We start from the raw sequence: 21,444 nt of genomic DNA on the forward strand, positions 1-21,444 counted from the left end.
GACTTTCCCACAGGTGGACTGTCCAACAGGTAGACTGTCCCACAGTTAGACTGTCCCACAGGTGGACTGTCCCACAGGTAGACTGTCCCACAGTGAACTGTCTCACAGATAGACTGTCCCCCAGTTGGACTGTCCCCCAGGTAGACTGTCCCACAGGTAGACTGTCCCCCGGGTGGACTGTCCCACAGGAGGACTGCCCCACAGATAGGCTGTCCCACAGGTGGACTGTACTACAGTTAGACTGCCCACAGGTAGACTGTCCCCCAGGTGGACTGTCTCACAGGTGGGCTGTCCCACAGGTGGACTGTCCCACAGGTAGACTGTCTCACTCGTCGACTATCCCCCAGGTGGACTAACTCACAGGTGGACTATCCCACAGGTAGACTGTCTCACATGTGGACTGTCTCACAGGTGGACTGTCCCACAGATGGACTGTCCCCCAGTTGGACTGTCCCACAGGTAGACTGTCCCACAGGTGGACTGTCCCACAGGTAGACTGTCCCACAAGTAGACTGTCCCCCAGGTGGACTGTCCCACAGGTAGACTGTCCCACAGGTGGACTGTCCCCCAGGTGGACTGTCCCACAGTTGGACTGCCTCACAGGTAGACTGTCCCCCAGGTAGACTGTCCCACAGGTAGACTGTCCCACAGGTGGACTTTCCCACAGGTGGACTGTCCAACAGGTAGACTGTCCCACAGTTAGACTGTCCCACAGGTGGACTGTCCCACAGGTAGACTGTCCCACAGTGAACTGTCTCACAGATAGACTGTCCCCCAGTTGGACTGTCCCCCAGGTAGACTGTCCCCCAGGTAGACTGTCCCCCGGGTGGACTGTCCCACAGGAGGACTGCCCCACAGATAGGCTGTCCCACAGGTGGACTGTACTACAGTTAGACTGCCCACAGGTAGACTGTCCCCCAGGTGGACTGTCTCACAGGTGGGCTGTCCCACAGGTGGACTGTCCCACAGGTAGACTGTCTCACTCGTCGACTATCCCCCAGGTGGACTAACTCACAGGTGGACTATCCCACAGGTAGACTGTCTCACAGGTGGACTGTCTCACAGGTGGACTGTCCCACAGATGGACTGTCCCCCAGGTGGACTGTCCCACAGGTAGACTGTCCCCCAGGTGGACTGTCCCCCAGGTGGACTGTCCCCCAGGTGGACTGTCCCCCAGATGGACTGTCCCACAGGTAGACTGTCCCACAGGTGGACTGTACTACAGTGCAAGACTTATGCTGGTTATGTGGTTGCTTCGTTAGCTCAGCAGCATTATTGGAAGTTCATTCCAACTGGTCGTTGAGTTGTGTGTTCACTTAGATTCGCGTTAGCACAGTTAAGTTTCCAGAAAATGTACAGAGTAAATTGTTTGTGCTTTAATAAAAATACATGAAATAAATCCTCCCATTTAATGCACTCTCTGGAGTCGATTTTACGAGTTTCAGACACCGGGGTGCTAATTGAAATATCTGGCGGAGAGTAATGTTCAGTTTCACAGCCTGCCTGATTTTCCATGTCAGCCTTGGCTCAGCCATCGCACTCTCACCTCTGCTGCAGAGATTCATGAGTTCAAACTCCTCCAAGGAGACTTGCGCACATAATCGAGCTCAACACTTCAGTACTGAGGGAGTGCTGTGCTGGCGGAGGAGCTGTTGTTCAGATGAGACGTTAAACAAAGGCCCTGCATGCCTTCTCAGGTGGATGTTAAAGATCCCATGGTACCTGACATAAGAAAACTACTAAACACTTGGTTTGAGTATAAAACAAGGCTTTAATCAACTGTTTCACAACCATGAGATTTTAGTTACATCACTAGTTCCTGGTTACAGAAACGTCCTGAGCAAGCTGGGCCCACGCCCGAGTATTTATACTCCTTGGACGGCGCCACCAGCTGGCCGCCCAGTGTTATCCCATGAGCCATTTCTACATGAATGGTAAGATTCATGACAGTACTATTCGAAGAAGAGTAGGGAAGTGTCCTGGTCAATACTTATTGAAACATATAAGATACTGAGGGGGCTCGACAAGGTAGATGCAGAGAGGATGTTTCCCCTCATAAGGGAATCTAGAACTAAGATGTGCGAGTTAGGTTGATTTGGCTATGATAAATTGACCCTTAGTGTTAGGGGATTAAATACGTGGGGTTACGGGGATAGGGTGGGATATGTGTCGGTGCAGGCTCGATGGGCCGAAATGGCCTCTATCTGCACTGTGGGATTTCTGTGATTCTGTGAACTAGGGGGCATAGTTTCAGAATAAAACTGAGATGAGGAGGAATTTCTTCTCTCAGAGGGTCGTAAATCTGTGGAATTCTCTGCCCCAGAGAGCTGTGGAGGCTGGGTCATTAAATACATTTAAGGTGGAGATAGACAGATTTTTGAACAATAGGGGAGTCGAGGGTTATGGGGAGCGGGCAGGGAAATGGAGCTGAGGCCAAGATCAGATCAGCCATGATCTCATTGAATGGTGGAACAGGCTCGAGGGGCCGAATGGCCGACTCCTGCTTCTATTTCTTATCTTCTTATGTTAATATTTCTCCCTCAACCAACAGCAGTGAAACAGATTATCTAGTCATTTATCTTATTGTTGTTTGTGTTGGACTTTGCTGCTATAACACAACAGTGAGTACACTTCAACAGTACTTCATTGGCTGGGAGGTATTTGGGACGTCTTGAGGTTCTGAAAGACGCAAAATACAAGTTCATTCTTTTATTCTGACGAAGTGTCATCGACCTGAAATGTTAACTTTGTTTCTCTCTCCACAGCTGCTGCCTGGCCTGCTGAGTATTTCCAGCGTTTCCTGTTTTTATTTCATTCTTTTATTAACTGTAGTTGTTTGAAGTCAATTCAAGTTGGCAAAAAATTCAATATTATGGCCGATCTGATCCGTGATTGAGGAGAAGAGGAGCCAGTGCTGGTGAGGAACATTCAACAGGGCAAGTTACAGGGGCTGCTGGCTTACGGGCGTTCATGGCCAATGTCCAAAAACAGCACACACAGAGCCACCTCTTCAAGCTTGTCATCTCTTCTGGCCTCAAGCTCTCCTAAGTCTCTATCCAATCACTTCATCTCCTGTCTGCAATGTATCCCCCTGCCTTTCAACATGTCCGCTTAATACTCCAAATTCTTCCATCTCTGGCCTACGTCCTGTGATGATATCTTTATGTGATTCCATCCTCCATATACCCAAAAGTTGATTCTTCTCAGTAGGAAGTCCCCGTATCCCATTTCTTCAAACAATGGCTCAACAGCCTGTTGGACATCCTGCCCAAGGAAAGACCAATTTACACCGCAAGACAGGTTCTATAACAAAGTGCACAGTGACATTGTGATGGGGTCCACCAAGAGAGGCTGAGAGCTGCAACTGTTATTAAAAACATAATGGCCGGTATATTCCGATCCCTATAGGTAGGGACATTGGAAATGCCAGTTTCAGGAATGCGAAGCGAACGCGCTGAAAATTGGCATTTCCGATCTGTGAAGAATCCTCCTGACAGATCCTCCGCCTGCCCTGGAGAAGGGCCTCTGCGGGGGGAGAGTTCCACTTTCTGCACAACCTCCGCCCGCTGAAAACCCTTAGAAATCTAACGCCCGGTAAAAGCCTGCGTGAGGCCTGCTTTTATCAGCATAAAAGTTTAAAAAAGTAAAAAATATATATTTTTTTCACTCATTTATAATTTTAAAATACTTTTTAAAAAAAGGTAAGTTTATTTTTAGCCCCATAAAAAACTTCAATTAATTTTTTCAAAAAATAAATTTAATGTAATTTTAACTCATTTTAAAAACGAGATGGTTTTTTAAAAATGTATTGAATGTTTTGATGTCTTTCTTCAGTGATCCCCATTCATATATTTGACAGGTCTATCTGTCAAAAGTATGAAGGGAGATTCCCTTCTCCTATTGGCTGGCCTGGCCTGCGTGATCCCAGGGAGGTTTGCGAACCGCCTGCGCCCCTGGGATATGTGGGTCCTGCGCATTTCGACTGTGGAGCAGCCCAGGAGCGGAAGTGTCCGGACCTCGGGAGCCCTCGGGTAAGTTCGTAGATTTTTTCCCCGATAGGAGGCCTCCGCACGCGGGAAGCCTTCGATCGGAAATTACGGGCCATTATGTTAGCAAACTGAGTGTAAAGTAAGCCTATCAAAAGTCTTACAGATCCTGTTCAAATTATTCAAAGTCAAAATTGAGAGTAGGATGCTCGCCATTCCTGCCCCCATGACCTTTCAACCACAGACCTCCATTCCCATTTGAGCTTTCTTAGCTCCGTGGCAGTGTGTGAGCTGATTGAGTTTGGAGCGGTTGGTTTGGTTGAGTCTCAGGGAATATCTAGTTCAGAGCACTTGATCTTATTTGACCCTATGGCCCAGCAGGTGGACTCTGGTTACTGATTGAGATAGCTTAATTGTAAGAAGTGATTTTTTTTTTATACTGACAGCGTTGAGCTGTTTCTAGGAACTCGCACCCAGTCTTCCCATGGCAGTTTATTTGCACGCTGCGTTTTCCCGCATACCATTTACATAATTTACAGAAACATTGAATTAAAAATAGTTTTAATACGAGGAGCAAAAAAGATGATCAAATTTACCTTGAAATAAAATTTACTTTTATCTGATTTATTCCCAGCTGGAGGTGCCTGTAAAATGGCCTTAAATGAAACTGAAGGGGGATTTTTTTTGTGTGTGTTTTGCTGAAAAGCATTTGAGATCCAGAAAGATTGAGTCGGCTGGGGCTCTTTTCTCTGGAAAGGAGAGACCTCGCTGCGGTCACTTCAAACTATGAAGGGGTTCGATAGGGTAGATTTGGAGAAACTGTTTCCACTTGTGGGTGTGCCCAGGACAATGGGGACCTAAATATAAGGTAGAATTTAGGAGAGATTTCTTTAGACAGAGAGCGGTGAGAATATGGAACTCACTGCCACATGGGGTGCTTGAAGCAGCTAGCATTGATGCATTTAGGGGGGGCTTGATCTATATCTGAGGGAGAAGGGAATAGAGGGATCTGGGGGCACGGTGAGAAGCAGTAAGTACAGTGTGAGGAGGCTCGTGTGGAGCATAAACACCAATAGAGCCGATTTGGGACGAATAGCCTGCTTCTGCACTGTAGATTCTGTAGGACCAATTTTAACTCGGGCAGGAATTAGGGGAGGGGGGAGGTGGCTGAAATGGGCAGCAAACGGTCCAGCACCCTGGAGCGTGAGACGCGGGAGATTCCCGGGCTTCAATTGCATACTCCGACCCTGACTCACGTCCAAAGTCAGTGGGAATGACATCACTGCTAGTGGGCAGGAGTCAAAACTGGGCGAAGGGACCCATGAAAATGGTTCTCGGCAAGGAAAGTAAGGATTTGGGGATCGGCAAGTCATCGATCGGGGGGAGGAGAAAGCCTGGGAAGGAAGAGCTCAGCTGCTCCTACCGGCCAATGAGGAACTTTTTTTTTTTTAAAAAGGGGTTTACCTGGGGTGCCCCTGCCGCCAGCTTTTGTCGGCGGGCCAATAGACGGGGCTGCGATTAAAATGATATCATTGGGATGCGACACTGCCATTTAAAATAGGTCCCTGCTGCTCTGGAGTGGATGGTCTTCCCGTGCCCAAAGATAGGAGAGTAAAAATGGTGTGGGCGGGGCGGGAATGCAATGGGAACACACCACAACCACCACCCCCCCCCCCCGCCATTTAACCCTTCCTGGCCACATGGTCCCGGCCGGTTGAAGTGGGGGGTTGGGGGCGGGGGGGGGGAGGGAGTTAATAATGGCCCTTACATAATTCTCTGTAAATCATAGAAAGTTTCTCAAAAGTACTGAATAGGTGCAGATAGTTTGAAAATATTAAAAAAAGACACAATCGATGGTTGTGTTTAGCGCGGGCCGTGATTTTTACAGAGAGGAACACTATTTAAATCTGCTGACATTCTGCCGACATTTGTTCTGCTAATGACAATCCAGTAGCATGATGGGAAAGGACTGCTCTGTTCCATCAAGTCGTCTGCAAGCTGTTACCACTTCAGTGCGAAGCAGTAAGTAGTAGATCTTGGAAAGGCTGCAGTAGATGACTGCACAGGTCTGGTCATGCCTGCTCTCTTTTTCACACCTGATCATGCCCATGCATGCTGGGGTAATGGTTTTTTGCATTAGAATGAGAAGCTCGTGACAGCCAGTCCCAGCCTCCCACTTTTAACTTTGATTGCTTCGAAGGATGCTGACTGAGGATTCGGAGCTCACTGCCATTAGTTCTGTCTGTAATATAATTTGTTTCAATTGCTCTGTCAAGCATTATACAGGAAACTCTCTGTTAACTGGCAAAATTCAGGAGTAGGTTCAGGTAAGTTTTACTTCATATTAGTGGCAGTTCCTGGATCTGTGGCTGTGTAACTGGGGTTCGTGCACTTGTTGCTAAGCAACAGGGACGCTTGGTCTGTGGCCGGAGTTCCTGCACATGTTGCTAAGCAACAGGGAAGCCTGGATTTGTTGCTGTGTACGGAGCTCTCGTACCTTTTAACTATACCTCTCTGTAATCCGGACTTTTTGATAAACCGGCACCACGCCGGTCCCGTTGGTGCTGGGTAATAAAGAGTTTCCTGTACATACCCAGCAACAATGTAAGAAGGAAACACACAAACAAACGCACTGCGAAGGTTTTGACAATTACATGATAGGTGAACATAAATATACTAGACTTTCTATTATGCGAATGTGAGATTCTGCCACATTCCCTACTTAGCTAGGTAACTGCTTAAAAGCTGAAAACCAGGGGTGATTTTAAACCTAAATAACAACAGAAAATGCTGGAAAAACTCAGCAGGCCAGGCAACATCCGTGGAGAGAGAAATAGAGTCAACGTTTCAGGTCGAAACTCTTTGTCAAGACTAAAGAAGCACAGGAAATGAAATAGATTAAGAGGCCAGGCTGGGAGAGAAAAAAAGAGAAGTGAAGAGACATTAAGATGTATTCAAAGCGAGACGAGATGGTGATAGGACTAGTGGAGGCAAAAGACGGCTCTAGATTAGGTGTGAAATGAGCAGGCAGAATGGGAGACAGCTGCCATGTGGGAGAGAGGAAAAAAAAGAAAGGGGGGGGCGGGGGGAAAGGCCAAAACAAAGGTGTGGATAAAAAATGTAAGTAAAAATGTAATGGGGGCTGAGGTTATGATCTGAAACCTACTTGCCCGGCAGAAACTTGACCGTCCCTGATTTTCACCTGCCGCACTGAGCTAGTGGCAAGGACACCTACCTAGAGACAGCGAGGTCCTTTTTCTACACACACGTGTTGGGTCCCGACGATATCATGGGGACCCAAGTGCAATTTTAACTTGACAGCCTGGGCATGAAGTCACAATGGCTTCCCTGCCACACGAAGACGGCTCCTCTAGACCCCACAAGGAATGCTTTAGCCCGCCCTGCTGCGGATACATGCCCCTCCCCCACTTTCTGATTGCGAGACCCCCATGAAACGGCTCCAGAGAAGAGGCCCATAAAAATAATTCAAGATTTACCTTTAGCGGCTCTCTTCCATCACCCGTGGAACCGGGCAAAGCCTGCACTGCTCATACGCCAACCAGCTTCCACCTAAAATGGGTATGGGAGTCCCACTTAGGCCATCGGACGCTGATTTCCATATTAAGATGGGCCTGTCGCCTGAAACTTTGGTTTGCTTTGGATACCCAGAGGTAGGCCCCTTTTAAAATGGCGCCATCCTCACTGGCAGTGTTAACGGCGGTAGGCAACCGGCCACAGTTTGAGGCTGTTACCGCCCCGTTAACGCCAGGCGAAGGGAGTGAAGTCAACAGAAATAAAAGTCGGGAGAGATGTGAAATAAGCTGCCGACTTGCTATTGTCCATTTTGTACCATCGTCCAAAGTTAAAATCTACCCCATAGTTTGCATCTCATGTATTCACAGGGTTAATTGTTAGATCAGAGCTACGCTAACCCATATTTGGCAGACAATAAGACACAGCTTTCTATCAATAGGAAACTCGGCCTGCTTATGGAAACAGCCGTCTAGCCTTCAACATGAGAAAAGTGCTGGGACAAAGTCCAAACTGTAACGTATTTTAGTGACCAACCCACAGTCTGCTGAGAAAATAAACAAGTCATGAAAGACACAGACCAGGTTGATTATTCTGTGTATTAAATATAATTTGTCTTGAGCTGACATTTCTGCTTAAGCTATGGAAACTTGGATGCGTGGGTGGTACTTGTAGCAGATAATGGATCTTACTGCGTCCAATAATAGGATGGCATAGGGCAGTACATCGATAATCTCATAGTTACTCACAGGGATATTTGGTCACACTGCTGTACAGACTCATCCTCACTCAACTAACAATCTCTTTTCCTGTTGACAACTGTAGTTTATCAATCAGCTTTGAGCAAAGTCACAGTCAGACAAATTGCCTCATTAACAAAAGTAACAAAAGCCACTTCTGAAAACAACATAAACACCGACAACTAATAGTTTATGATCCTGACAATGCAATCGATGTGCCTGGGTTTCTATTTGTTAATGCTAACTGCGCTGCTTGCCCTGTTTAAAGGGGCACTGCCTTTCTGGGCAAAAAAAGTGTTTGGTAAATCTTTTTTTGGCACACAATACAAGTACGGCGTAAATTAATTTGGAAAGCATCGCGGTTTCATCACAGAATGGTGGATTGCTGCTTCGCTTTTACCCTTATTAGAAAAGAGAAAGGGTTGTCAAACTCTTCTTCATAATGTGAGTGCGTCTGTAAGTACAGCATGATATACAAACCCGGGGCATTAGAGCCAAGTTAGAGCACACTTGCTTGTTACTTAGGCCGTAGCAGCATCTGTTATTTTTTTTCTGGTTTCCTTCTGTTTTCCGACGAGCGTGACAATCTGTCATAATGCAAAAAATGGCACAGCCAGAAGCCAGATAGCGTCACTCTGCGCATAAGTTATTCGATTAATAGTACATTACAGACTCCAAACTATGGGTAATTTGGTGCAGTCCGAAGCAGGTGTCAATCAATAGTGCCCCCCTTCTAAGTACAAAGAATGACTACAAGAGGAGATGAGGAAAGGGCAGGGAAGTGAGATTAGAGCTGACAATGGGATGGATAGCCTCCGACTGTGATATAATTCATGCAAATATAATACCAGACTTTTGAGTGAGCAACTTGTCTCTTTGTGGATTCTGAAGGGTGAACAAGGAAAGATTGTTAACTCGGATTGAGAAGTCAGTGATAAGGGGTCATCAGCACAAAATTGTCACTAAGAGAGTGAGGAAAGAAATTGGTGGGAATTTCTTTGCACAGAACTTGACTGAATCTCCATTTGACTGAATCTAAAAGTGACCAAATGTACCGACAAGCTTTGAGGCAAGAGGCTGCTTGGGTAAAACATGATGTGTTGGCACTCTTCCTTCGAAGGATAAACTCTTGAAAATTCTGTGAGAACCGCAAGTCAACACCTGCAGATGTGAAAAACAATGGCCCGTATTTTCCGATCTCGGGCTTCCCGCAGGCGGAGGACTGCGATCTGGAAAAATCTGCACCCTTACCTGAGGGCTCCCGGGAGGCGCACACGCTTCCGCTCCTGGGCCTCTCCAAACTCCAACTGTGCAGGGCCCAGGTATCCCAGGCCCGGGTAGTTTGCAGCGTTCCTGGGATCACGTGGGCCATGGGGAGCCAATCGCAGAAGGGAATCTCCCTTCATACACTTGACAGGAAGACCTGTCAAATATATGAATGGAGAGCACCCCAAAAACTTTATATAATTTTTTTTTTTAAATCACATTTTTAAAATGACTTGAAATTACAATAAATTAAGTATTTTGAACAAAAATTTAATTTTTTGAAAAAAATAATTATAGTTTTTTACGGGGCTAAAAATAAACTTACCTTTTTTAAAGTTTTTTAAATGATACATCAGTGAATTTTTTTTTAATAAAAACTTTTTTCTTCTCTTTTGCTGGTAAAAGCAGGCCTTACGCAGGCTTTTACCAGGCGTAAGATTTTTAAGGGTTTTCAGCGGGCGGAGGTCCTGCAGAAAGCGGAACTCTCCCCCCGCAGAGGCCCTTCTCCAGGGCAGTTGGAGGATCTGTCCAGAGCATTCGTCACAGATCGGAAATGCCGGTTTTCAGCGCATGCGCTTGGCATTCCTGAAACCGGCATTTCCGATGTCCCTACGAGTTTGTACACAGCTCGTACCCACTCGTAGGGATCGGAATATCTGGGCCAATGACTCTTTGGATGTCTGGCCTTGGTTAATTAACCTCAAAACAGATAGGAGAGAGAGAGATAGAGAAAACAACACTTTCCACACAGTTTGGGACATGAATGCTGTGGGCCAGTTGTCAAGTTTTGGGTTATAGGTGCTATTGGACACTGAAATTCGAGGCTGCAGTGGGCGCTATAGTTGATGGTGATTGGTCAGTTGCCAGTTAAAGTTAGTCATACGTCTATCATCGGTGAGTTGACCTCTCACCTGGTGAATAGTCTGTATGTGGTTTTTGCTTATAATCACCTGAGCTTAAAGTAAATGACTTTAGATGCTTGCTTGTGATAAGTACATGAATTGAGTACAGTTTGTATTCCGGTAATTACTTGTAACTTCTTGTTGATTTTTAAGTAAAAGGAGTTTCACAGATTCATTGGGTTTTGTGTTGTCTGTTCCACGAGCCTGAACGCTATAAACTGCCAGAAGATCAGAATGTCTTACAAATGTTGTTAGAGAATAGATTCTTTGTCACAGGAAGTAGCTCAGGCAGAAATCATCGCATCTTTTAAGAGATAAGTGAGTAAACATTTGAATACAGGGCTATGGGGAGAGAGGAGGGCCGAGGGATCAGTTATAAATTGCTCTAGCAAAGAGCCGGCACAGATACAATGGGCCGAATGGCCTCTTTCTGTGCTGTAAACTTGCATGATTTGGCAGTAGAAGGAATATATAACAGTGATTCACTGTAAGGTAAGCCATGAGTAATGTTCCACTAGTAAGGTAATTCCCTAAAGAACCAGAGGCGACATGAGGAAACATTTTGGCTTCCTTCTGTGCTGTATCATTCTATGATTCTACTTTGTGACCCATGATTCTGAAGAGGAAGTGAGTTATCCAGGCCAACATCATTTAGGGAGTTGGCATGGTGCTCTATTCTGAGATTCTTTTTCTGGATTTAAAGAGTTATCTTTATCTTTATCTAAGAGTTAGAGAATGTGCACAAAGGGGGGTGATTTTTCCCAGATACTTTAGGTGCTAAATAGCCTTCAAGGTGGCCAAGATGGGGTCTTAAGCTGCAACGCTGGTTTAGCCTGCTTTTAGCGCAAGACGCCATCTTGGTAAAGGAGCATAGAGCATGGTCAAAGCTTCGATCAGCTCCGATGGGCGGGCCACATTATCCGCATGGCCAATACGAGGCTCCCAAAACAAGCGCTCTACTTGGAGCTCCGACACGGCAAGAGAGCCCCAGGTGGGCAGAGGAAACGCTTCAAGGACACCCTCAAAGCCTCCTTGAAAAAGTGCAACACCCCCACCGACACCTGGGAATCCCTGGCCCAAGACCACACAAAGTGGAGGAGAAGCATCTGGGAAGGCGCCGAACACCTCGAGTCTCTTTGCCAGGAGCAAGCGGAAGCCAAGCACAGGCAGCGGTTGGAGCGCACATCAACCCAAGCACCCCACCCGCCCGCCCCCTTCAACCACCGTCTGCCCCACCTGTGACAGAGACTGTAGGTCCCACATTGGACTCATCAGTCACCCGAGAACTCATTCTTAATGTGGAAGCAAGTGATCCTCGGTTCCGAAGGACTGCCTAAGAAGAGAAGAAAGGAGTTGAAGCGTGCGCTATGAACGGCTGACCGGATGATTGTTAAGGGCCTGATTTACGTTTAAATTTCCTGCTGGCGCTCATTAAAGAGGCCCAATGTTCGATTTAATTTCTTTTTGGGTGTGAGGCCCCTTTAAGGGGCTGCGCGACCCATTCACAATACTGCGCAGGCACGATCTTTTCTATTTAAAATTCGGTGAGCCGTCTGCGTGAGCATTAAAGGGAACATTGCTCCTAACAGCGACCAGCTGAACAGGAGTAAACATATCGTTGCTGAGAATTTCGAGCGCTATTTAAAGCCATGCTCAACTTTCAATGTCCGCTTGCTGATTGAGATCGACCGACTACACTGAATTTATGACACATTGGGAGACTTTCTGGGACACTTTGCCAAGACCTCACCAACACTGTATCAACATTTTTCCTGGACATCCTCTCAGGGCTTCACCTAAAGAGAGTGAGTGCTGGGCTTCTCTACCTTATTGGACACCTTCTAGGAGTCAGCAGGAGAAAGGCAGTGCTTGGTCATGGGCGTCCTGCTAGGGGTCCCCCCTTGGTCTGCAGGAGGAGATGAGGCCAGGCAGAGTAGCACCGCGTGCTGCAGGAGAGAGGGACAGGAGGGCTCTCAGCAGGAGGCCCTATCCACCCAGGGTCTTCAGAGAGCACAACTCCTACATTCACATGACCCAGGACCAGTGCATGAGGAGGCTGCTCTTTACCAAGGAGGTCGTTACAGAGATCTGTGGCCTTGTGGGGCAGCCAGGACTGAATTGCATGTGGCAGTCAAGGTCACAGTAGCGCTTCATTTTTAGGCAGACACAGGTGACATCAGTTACATCTCACAATCCTCTGTGCAATTCTGCATTAGGGAGGCCTCTGCGGCTCTATACGCTCTGAGGAATGACTATATATCAATCCCTATTGCCAGAGAGGACCAGAGGCAGAGGGCTCTGGGATTCGACAGGATTGTGGGATTCCCCATGGTCCAAGGAGCTATTAACTGTACACATGTGGCCATGCGAGCCCCAGATTTAAACTCGGAGGTGTTCAGGAACAGGAAGGGATTCCATTCCCTCAATGTACAGCTTGTCTGCGGCCACCAGGCGATGTTATGGAGGTGGAAGTAGGCAGTCTTGGTGATGGATATATGTGGTCGGAAACTCATCTCCGGGTCAAACACAACACCAAGGTTCAGAACGGTCCGGCTCAGCTTCAGACAGTTTCCAGAGATGGAAATAGTGGTCAGGGAAAGGAGTTTGTGTCGGGGACCAAAGACAATGGGCAGGATTTTCATTGGGCCGTGGACTCGGGATTGGAGGCGTGTGGGGGGTTAAAATCCCGAAATCGGGGGTCCCGACCCCATCCCGCACCCAAACCCGCCTCCATGCCAGTTTCAAAGGAGGCGGGTACCCGCCCCGCACTGGGACCCGCCTACCCGAGGCGGGAAGGGATTAGTGCCAATTAACTGCCAGTTAACAGGTAGTTAACAGGCAGTTTTTAGCCTAATCCCTATTTTTAAGGTTGAAGTGTGGGATTCCCGACGGCTCCAAACCACGCCAAGTTAGCGAGGCGGGCCGTCGGGTTGAAGGACTTGGAGGGGTCGAGATGTCAGTGTTTAGGTGAGTGATGTGTGCATGAGTGCAAAGGTAGGTGTGTTTGGTGTGTCTAAAGTGATTAAAGAAGTTTAAATGACCTTTTCTTACCTTTTCAGCCTTCCTTCCTTTAGGTCCCAGGAGTCCCTCATCTCACCGGCACAGAAAGCAGAATGGCTGCGAACTGTCAAAAGTGACAGCCTTCAGCTTTCTGTGCAGGAGAGATTTCTAACTGAGTCTGTGGAGAAGGACTCGGGTTAGAAGTAAGACTGTCAGTGTTTGACAGCTTCAAACAGCTGTGAAACGCTGATATTTCATCTGTCAAAACCTCTTGACAGATAAAATTTCATTCTGTGATGTCACCTGTTGCCGGGTGGCCCTTAATTGGCCTGCTGAGCCCACTGGGCGGGCTCAACAAGGTCAATCAAGTTAAAATCGCGTGGATTGGCCGCATCTCGATGGAGGTGGGACTACAACCCCGAAAGTTGTAGTCCCGCCTCCAACCCGACTCCTGAATGAAAATCCTGCCCAATGGCTTCAGTCTTCCCAATATTTGGTTGGAGGAAATTTCTGCTCATCCAGTACTGAATGTCGGTCAATCAGCCTGACAAATCAGAGAAAACGGAGGGGTCCAGGGAGGTGGTGGTGAGATAGAGCTGAGTGTCGACGGTGTGGAACCTGATGTTGTGTTTTCGGATGCTATTGCTGAGGGGTAGCATGTAGATGAGAAATAGAAGGGGCCAAGGTGGGAGCGGGAGAAGAAGCCGTTGCAGATGATTCTTTGGCTACGACTGGATAGAATTGTGAGAAAGATGGATTTGAGAGGTGACAGCACGTTCAATGACTTTGGAGAGGAAAAGGAGGTTGGAAATGGACAGATGGAGTCAAGGGTGGGTTTTTTGAGGAGGGACTTCCCCCCACCCCAGGCTGAATCAGTTCTGCAAACAGAATAGACCCTCCGAAATAAGTGAAAAACTGTCCTTGGTGGGGCCAGGAGGAGCTTCTGTGGGAAATTCATGGCCTCCCCTGCTCCAGACTCCCCCTTATTCCCTCCTGCAAGACCCTCCCAAAAGCCCAACCCCGTAACTTACCTGCTTGCCGGCACGCCTTTCCTTTGTTGCCGGCTGATTTCCTCTAGCCGCACGATTGGCCTCATCCCACCTACCAGCCAGCTGCCATTTTATTATTTTCCACCAGTTTCGGGAGGGGGGGGGTGGAGGGGAAGCTGACAGGCGGCATGCAGATGTGTTACAATACACTGGGCCTCAAACGTACGCCAGCGAGTGCCTTTTGCACTCTCCTTTCCCCAAGCTCACTTGAAACCCACCTGGGGTTAAAATCGACCCTCCTGTGATTCACGGTTTCAGTCATAGAAACATAGAAGATAGGAGCAGAAGTCGGCCATTCGGCCCCTCTAGCCTGCTCCGCCATTCAATGAGATCGTGGCTGATCATCCAAACTCAGTTACCCGGTCCCTGCTTTCTCCCCTTTAGCCTTAAGAAATACATCTAACTCCTTCTTGAATATATTTAATGAATTGGCCTCAACTGCCTTCTGTGGTAGAGAATTCCACAGGTTCACCACTCTCTGGGTGAAGAAATTCCTCCTCATCTCAGTCCTAAATGGCTTACCCCTTATCCTTAGACTGTGACCCCTGGTTCTGGACTCCCTTGCCATCAGGAACATCCTTCCAGCATCTAGTCTGTCTAGTCCTGTTAGAATTTTATAAGTTTCAATGAGATCCCCTCTCATTCTTCTAAACTCCAGCGAGTATAAGCCCAATCGACCCAATCTCTCCTCATACGTCATTCCTGCCATCCCAGGTATCAGTCTGGTGAATCTTCACTGGCACTTGTTCCATGGCAAGAACATCCTTCCTCAGATAAGCCGACCAAAACTGCACACAATACTCAAGGTGTGGTCTCACCAAGGCCCTGTACAACTGCAGCAAGACATCCTTGCTCCTGTACTCGAATCCTCTCGCTACGAAGGCCAACATACCATTTGCCGCCTTAACCGCCTGCTGCACCTGCATGCTTACCTTCAGCGACTGGTGCACAAGGACACCCAGGTCTCGTTGCACTTCCCCTTCTCCCAATCTAAGTCTGGGACTTGCGACAGCTGTGAGGAATGTGTGTGTGATTGATTGGGGGAAAATATAAAGATGCTTCTGATCTTCTCAGCTCACATGTACACAGTTCCTTCAGGTTGGTCTCCAAGCATTACTTTTCCTCCTTTGCCCCCTGCTGCTGGACGAGGAGGACCGTCAATAGTGCCAAGTAATCTGAACCATGCCAGTTTGAGTGATGTCAACAGATACCTGAACCGATGGATGTGCGTGGCCCGCTAAAATAAAATCTGGGGCTAACATAGAATCATAGAAATTTACGGCACAGAAGGAGGCCATTCGGCCCATCGTGTCTTTGCTGTCCGAAAATCGCCCCTCCCTATCTCTACTCTCCTCCAGCCCCACAACCCCCGAGATATCTGCGCTCCTCTAATTCTGCCCTCTTGAGGATCCCTGATTATAATCACTCCACCATTGGTGGCCGTGCCTTCTGTTGCCTGGGCCCTAAGATCTGGAATTCCCTCCCTAAACCTCTCCACCTCTCTACCTCTCTTTCCTCCTTTAAGACGCTCCTTAAAACTTACCTCTTTGACCAAGCTTTTGGTCACCTGCCCTAATTCATCCTTATGTGGATCGGTGTCAAAGTTTTTGTCTTAAAATACTCCTGTACAGCGCCTTGGGATGTTTTACTAAGTTAAATGCGCTATATAAATACAAGTTGTTGTTGCTGAAACATAGCTATCCAGCCTTAATCCCACACTCCAGCTCTTGGTCCGCAGCCCTGTATGTTACGGCACTTCAAGTGCACATCCAAGCACTTTTTTGAGAGGGTGCCGGTCAGTTCCTTCAGTAACCTCTAGATGGCACCTTCACTTGTTTGTTTCCCTTTGCTAATTGTTACTAGTTTCTCCTGTGTTTATTACTTAACTGCCTTTTATCAGGTTTATTGGTTTCACCTGTTTTTGCTTGTATTTAAGTTCTGTGGTTCCCCCCCCCTCTGGGCTCAGTCTTGACAAGGGGCTGACAAGTTGCTCAGTCTTGACAAGCTGGTTGCCTGATGGTAGCTTGTCTTGAGTTCCTATCTTGACTAGCCGTTTGCCTATGTGGTAGCTTGTCTTGAGCTCCTATGTTTGTAACTGTTTACCTGTGTGATTCTAGTAAAGTACTGTTATTTAAGACTGCATACCTGCTTCTCGCCTCGTCTGTCTGCACTTGGGTCCAGAACCAGCCTCGCCCTGACAGCACGGCCCCGTGACACTTTTTAAATGCGATGTGGGTTTCTGCCTCTACCACCCTTTCAGGCAGTGAGTTCCAGACCCCCACCACCCATAACATTCTGCTTACAATGATGCTTTGACTATAATGGACTGAAAATCACTGACAGCGTGTGTCCAATTTTCCGGCATGCAAATCTCAGCTGGAGGTGAAAGTTTACCCATATTGTCTTTTGGAGCCCTCTTGAGTCCAATAAAGGCCATTCTGTGAGGACACTCGGCCATCTACCACCACTACTGTGGCTGAACTGGTCCATCCTCTGGAGAATCACTCTGTGGTTTCATCAAGTTCGGGAGTGGGATTAGTCTGGGTAGCTCAAGTGGAGAAGTACACTTGATAGGCCGGATGGCCTGTTTCTCTACTGGAGCATTCTCTGGGGCCAATTCTCCTGCCCCTTGCCCCTGGGGCTTTCCTAGGTAGAGGGACTGAGGCGTGGTAGTGCTTGGCCTGTGACTGCAGCAGGTGCAGACCCGGCAGAACCAGTTAAATGGGGTGAGATGGGACGCTCTTGCCTTCCGGCTTCATTTTCTGACTGTTGGGAAGCTCCGCACAGGGGCATCCTGCATAATCAGATAAGACCATAAGACGTAGGAGCAGGAGTCGGTCATTCGGCCCCTCGAGCCTGCTCCGCCATTCAATAAGATCATGGCTGATCTGATCTTGGCCTCAACTCCACTTCCCTGCCCGCTCCCCATAACCCTCGACTCCCCTATCGTTCAAAAATCTGTCTATCTCCACCTTAAATATATTCAATGACCCAGCCTCCACAGCTCTCTGGGGAAGAGAATTCCACAGATTCACGACCCTCTGAGAGAAGAAATTCTTCCTCATCTCAGTCTTAAATGGGTGCCCCCTTATTCTGAAATTATGCCCCCTAGTTCTAGATTCCCCCATGAGGGGAAACATCCTCTCTGCATCTACCCTGTCAAGCCCCCTCAGAATCTTATATGTTTCAATAAGATCCCCTCTCATTCTTCTAAACTCCAATGAGTATAAGAATTAATAATGAGCCACAGAATGGAGACACTAGGACAGGTGACCAAAAACTTGGTCAAAAAGGTCGGTTTTAATGAAGCATCTTAAAGGAGGAGAGAGAGGTGGAGAGGTTTAAAGAGGGAAATCCAGAGCTTAGGGTTTAAATAGCTGTCAACCATTTAACAGTAGAGAGTTTAAATACCGTTATATAATCCTAAATGTGCTTGGTAGCCCGTGCTGTTCTCTCCGGGATCAGTTCTGATTGATGGAAACCATTAAGTTTGCTGCCTTGTACAGATAATGCTTAATGAGACGATGGTGCTGAAATCATTACTTTAAAATCTATCACATTTATCTAAAGCTACCGAACCAGAAATCTATAACAATAGTCACTTTTTTTCCTGATTGGATGAAATGAAACTAGACTATGTACATCTAGAAAGAGTATCAGTCATTCATCTCCCATTCTTGTCTGTGTGTCAGTAAAGCCTGTCGCTCATTGAACCTGCATCAAGCTCCATGTAGATGAATTGAAACTTGTGTGGGGCGGGGGAGGGACGTACCGTGTCTAGCGTCTATGTCAATGTAATATATCATTCTCCAGTTTTCTGTGCATTATGTCCAGTGAGTTGATGATGTCCTGCATCAATTTCATGATGTACAAATTTGCTTCAGTGGATAATGTGAATTAAGGGTTATACTTTGCTCTTTTCATCAATTGTCAATTACCCATCCATCATCGAAATGAATGAACCAGAATCAAGCTGGTGGTTGTGATCAATCTTTGCTTCCAAAGTTTTAATGCAATCTGAGTCATTAACATTAGTGAATGAAAACCAGCCAATCAGGACCCCCCCCCCTTAATAACCATGCCTTCTCATTTCTCAAGCCCCTCGATGGGCATACACTCGGCCAACAGAAGAAATCACACTCACGTTTCATCGAAATGAGCCAACAAAGATTGTGCACATCAATAATCTGACTCTGGCTGCCATTGCTCACCCAAATGCCACAGCAATTATATAACCCTCTGTACAAGGCAACAATTTAATGGTTCCCATTATTCAGAAATGATCCCAGGGGCGCACAGCACCAGCTGCCGAGCACAGAGGATTATACAATAGTATGGGGTGCCTATTGGCAGTCCAACCCAATCCAACCAACGCTGGCATCTTACATACACAAATAAGAGAACTTACAGCTGGTAGGTCCACCACATTGATATATATATATATATATAATAATGTCGTACGTGTCAGTAGTGTAAAGATACTTGTTGATCTCCCGTGGCAAAGTTCTGAAATTGCTCATTTTTGGCAAATTCTGTTCATCAAAGAAATGTGCAAGTCTTGAGGCCGTAATCCCAAACACATTATGCACTAGATACAGTAGTGTTGTGGCTGTGTTACTGGGCTAATAATCCAGAAAACATGAGTTCAGATCCTAGCGTGGAAGTTTAAGAATTTAAATTCAGTTTAAAAGAAATCTGGAAATAGAAAGCTGGTGTCAGTAAAAGTGTTAGATTGTTGCAACAAGCCATCTGGTTCACTAATGTCATAGGGAACGGTAGCATAGTGGCTATGTTACTGGACTAGTAATCCAGAGTATGTGAGTTCAAGTCCCACCATAGCAGCTGGGAATTTAAATTCAATTAATTAAATTTGGAATAATAAAGCTAGTAATGGTGACCATGAAACTATCAGATTGTTGTAAAAATCCATCTGGTTCACTAATGTCCTTTAGGGAAGGAAATCTGCTGTCTTTACCCGGTCTGGCCTATATGTGACTCCAGACCCACAACAATGTGGTTGACTTTTAACTGCCCTCTGAAATCTTGGCTCACCCCCTCCTTCTCAAGGGCAATAAATGCTGGCCTTGCCAGCGACACCCACATCCCAGGAACAAATAAAAAAAATGCTCTCTAGGGAAGGAAGAGGGCTGTCTGTACCTGGTCTGGCCTGTATGCGACTTCACTCCAACACCAATGTGATTCACTCTTAACAGCCTTCTGAAGTAGCATAGCCTAGTTTTCCTCAGATGCACTGAAGTGTAAAATAGTAGTGTCGCAGAGTGAAGTTATATTGCAACTGCAGACTTGGCACTTGCCCCTGTACTTACATTGAACATTAATATTCTCTGAAATATTCGCCTGCTGTGGCCACAGTCACTCGTCAAATTACACAGTCCCAGGTTTATTTTGTTAAATTATTATTTCTAGTTCCCCCCCCACCCTGAAGGTGCTCTCTCTTCCTGGTACGTGCCCCATGATGAGTCACCTTCACCAAAATCAACCTTTCTACTTGTGTGAGTCTGGACAGTGGCAACATTCGAACATAAGAAATAGGAGCAGGAGCCGGCCATTTGGCCCCTCGAGCCTGCTCCGCCATTCAATAAGATTAAGGCTGATCTGATCGTGGCCTCAACTCCACTTCCCTGCCCACTCCCCATAACCCTTGACTCCTCTATAGTTCAAAAATCTGTCTATCTCCACCTTAAATATATTCAATGACCCAGCCTCCACAGCTCTCTGGGGAAGAGAATTCCAAAGATTCACGACCCTCTGAGAGAAGAAATTCCTCCTCATCTCCGTTTTAAATGAGTGCCCCCTTATTCTGAAACTATGCCCCCTAGTTCTAGATTCCCCCACGAGAGGAAATATCCACTCAGCATCTACCCTGTCGAGCCCCCTCAAAATCTTATGGGGGAGAAATTCGGTTGCTAGCGCCACCGATTAACGCCTAAAGAGGCCGAGAAGTGGGGCGCTAGCCAATTTCCGGGCGGGCGCAAAGCGCCTAGCGCCTCGCCCCATATTGAGCATGCATTTAGCGCCAACGCTAAATCTTAGCGCCCGCTCATGGGTGCAGGCAGATTATGACGTCATTTCGGTGTGCAACGCCTTTTGGGCGCCCCGGACCGGAAATTCAGTGGCACCCCCCCTCCGTAGTGCCTGGCGCTATTAGTGACAGCTTACAGGGAACCTTACCCAATCACTCTCGGCCTGGGGGGGGCGTTATTTAAAGGGGACTGGTGTGGTTTAAAAACGGCAGCCATTTCTGGAGCACAACTTCCTCGAGAGCTACAAAGAGTTGCTGAGCTGCACACTGAGAGCCATTTGACCACTGAGCCAGCACAGGCAGACGATCTTCAGCCTTCTGACTATCACCTTGCTGTTGGTGAGCCTTAACAATGGGGAACCTTCCTGTGGGCACTTATTATGGGGGCTGCATTGGAGGGGAACGTCCTGCTGCTGAATCATCTGGAAAGGGCACTGAGATGCAGGGAGAGGGGGGCAGGCATGGCCAGACGGAGGAGGGCCAACAGATGCCGCCACAGCAGACCTTACGCTGGCAGGGTTTTCCGACAGCAGTTTTCCTACATGAACATGTCAGAGGAGCAGTGTGTCAGAAGGCTGCGATTTAGAAAGGAGGTGGTGACTGAGCTGTGCCAGCTGCTTCAGCCAGATCTGCAGCCTCAGATAAGGTGCAGGACATCTCTGTTGGTCGCTGAGAAGATGCCTGCTGGCCTGAACTTCTACGCGAGCGGCTCTTCTCAGGCTGTGCGTCAGAGGCTGATCAGAAGTAGCTTCTAGGCCTCTCTCACGGAATGCTTGCTGCCATTCCAAGAACAGGAATGGAACCGGTCTGATACCCCCAAGCCTGTGAAGGGCAAGATGCATGTAAATAGCAGGCATGGCCATTGTAAATGAAGAAAGTGTTTCATTACACAAAATGTGATTCCTTCAAACATGAGAAAGCTATGGC

The sequence above is a fragment of the Somniosus microcephalus genome, chromosome 7, assembly GCF_052327205.1.
Source record: "Somniosus microcephalus isolate GS21.2 chromosome 7, FLI_Smic_1.0, whole genome shotgun sequence".
Taxonomy (NCBI): Eukaryota; Metazoa; Chordata; class Chondrichthyes; order Squaliformes; family Somniosidae; genus Somniosus; species Somniosus microcephalus.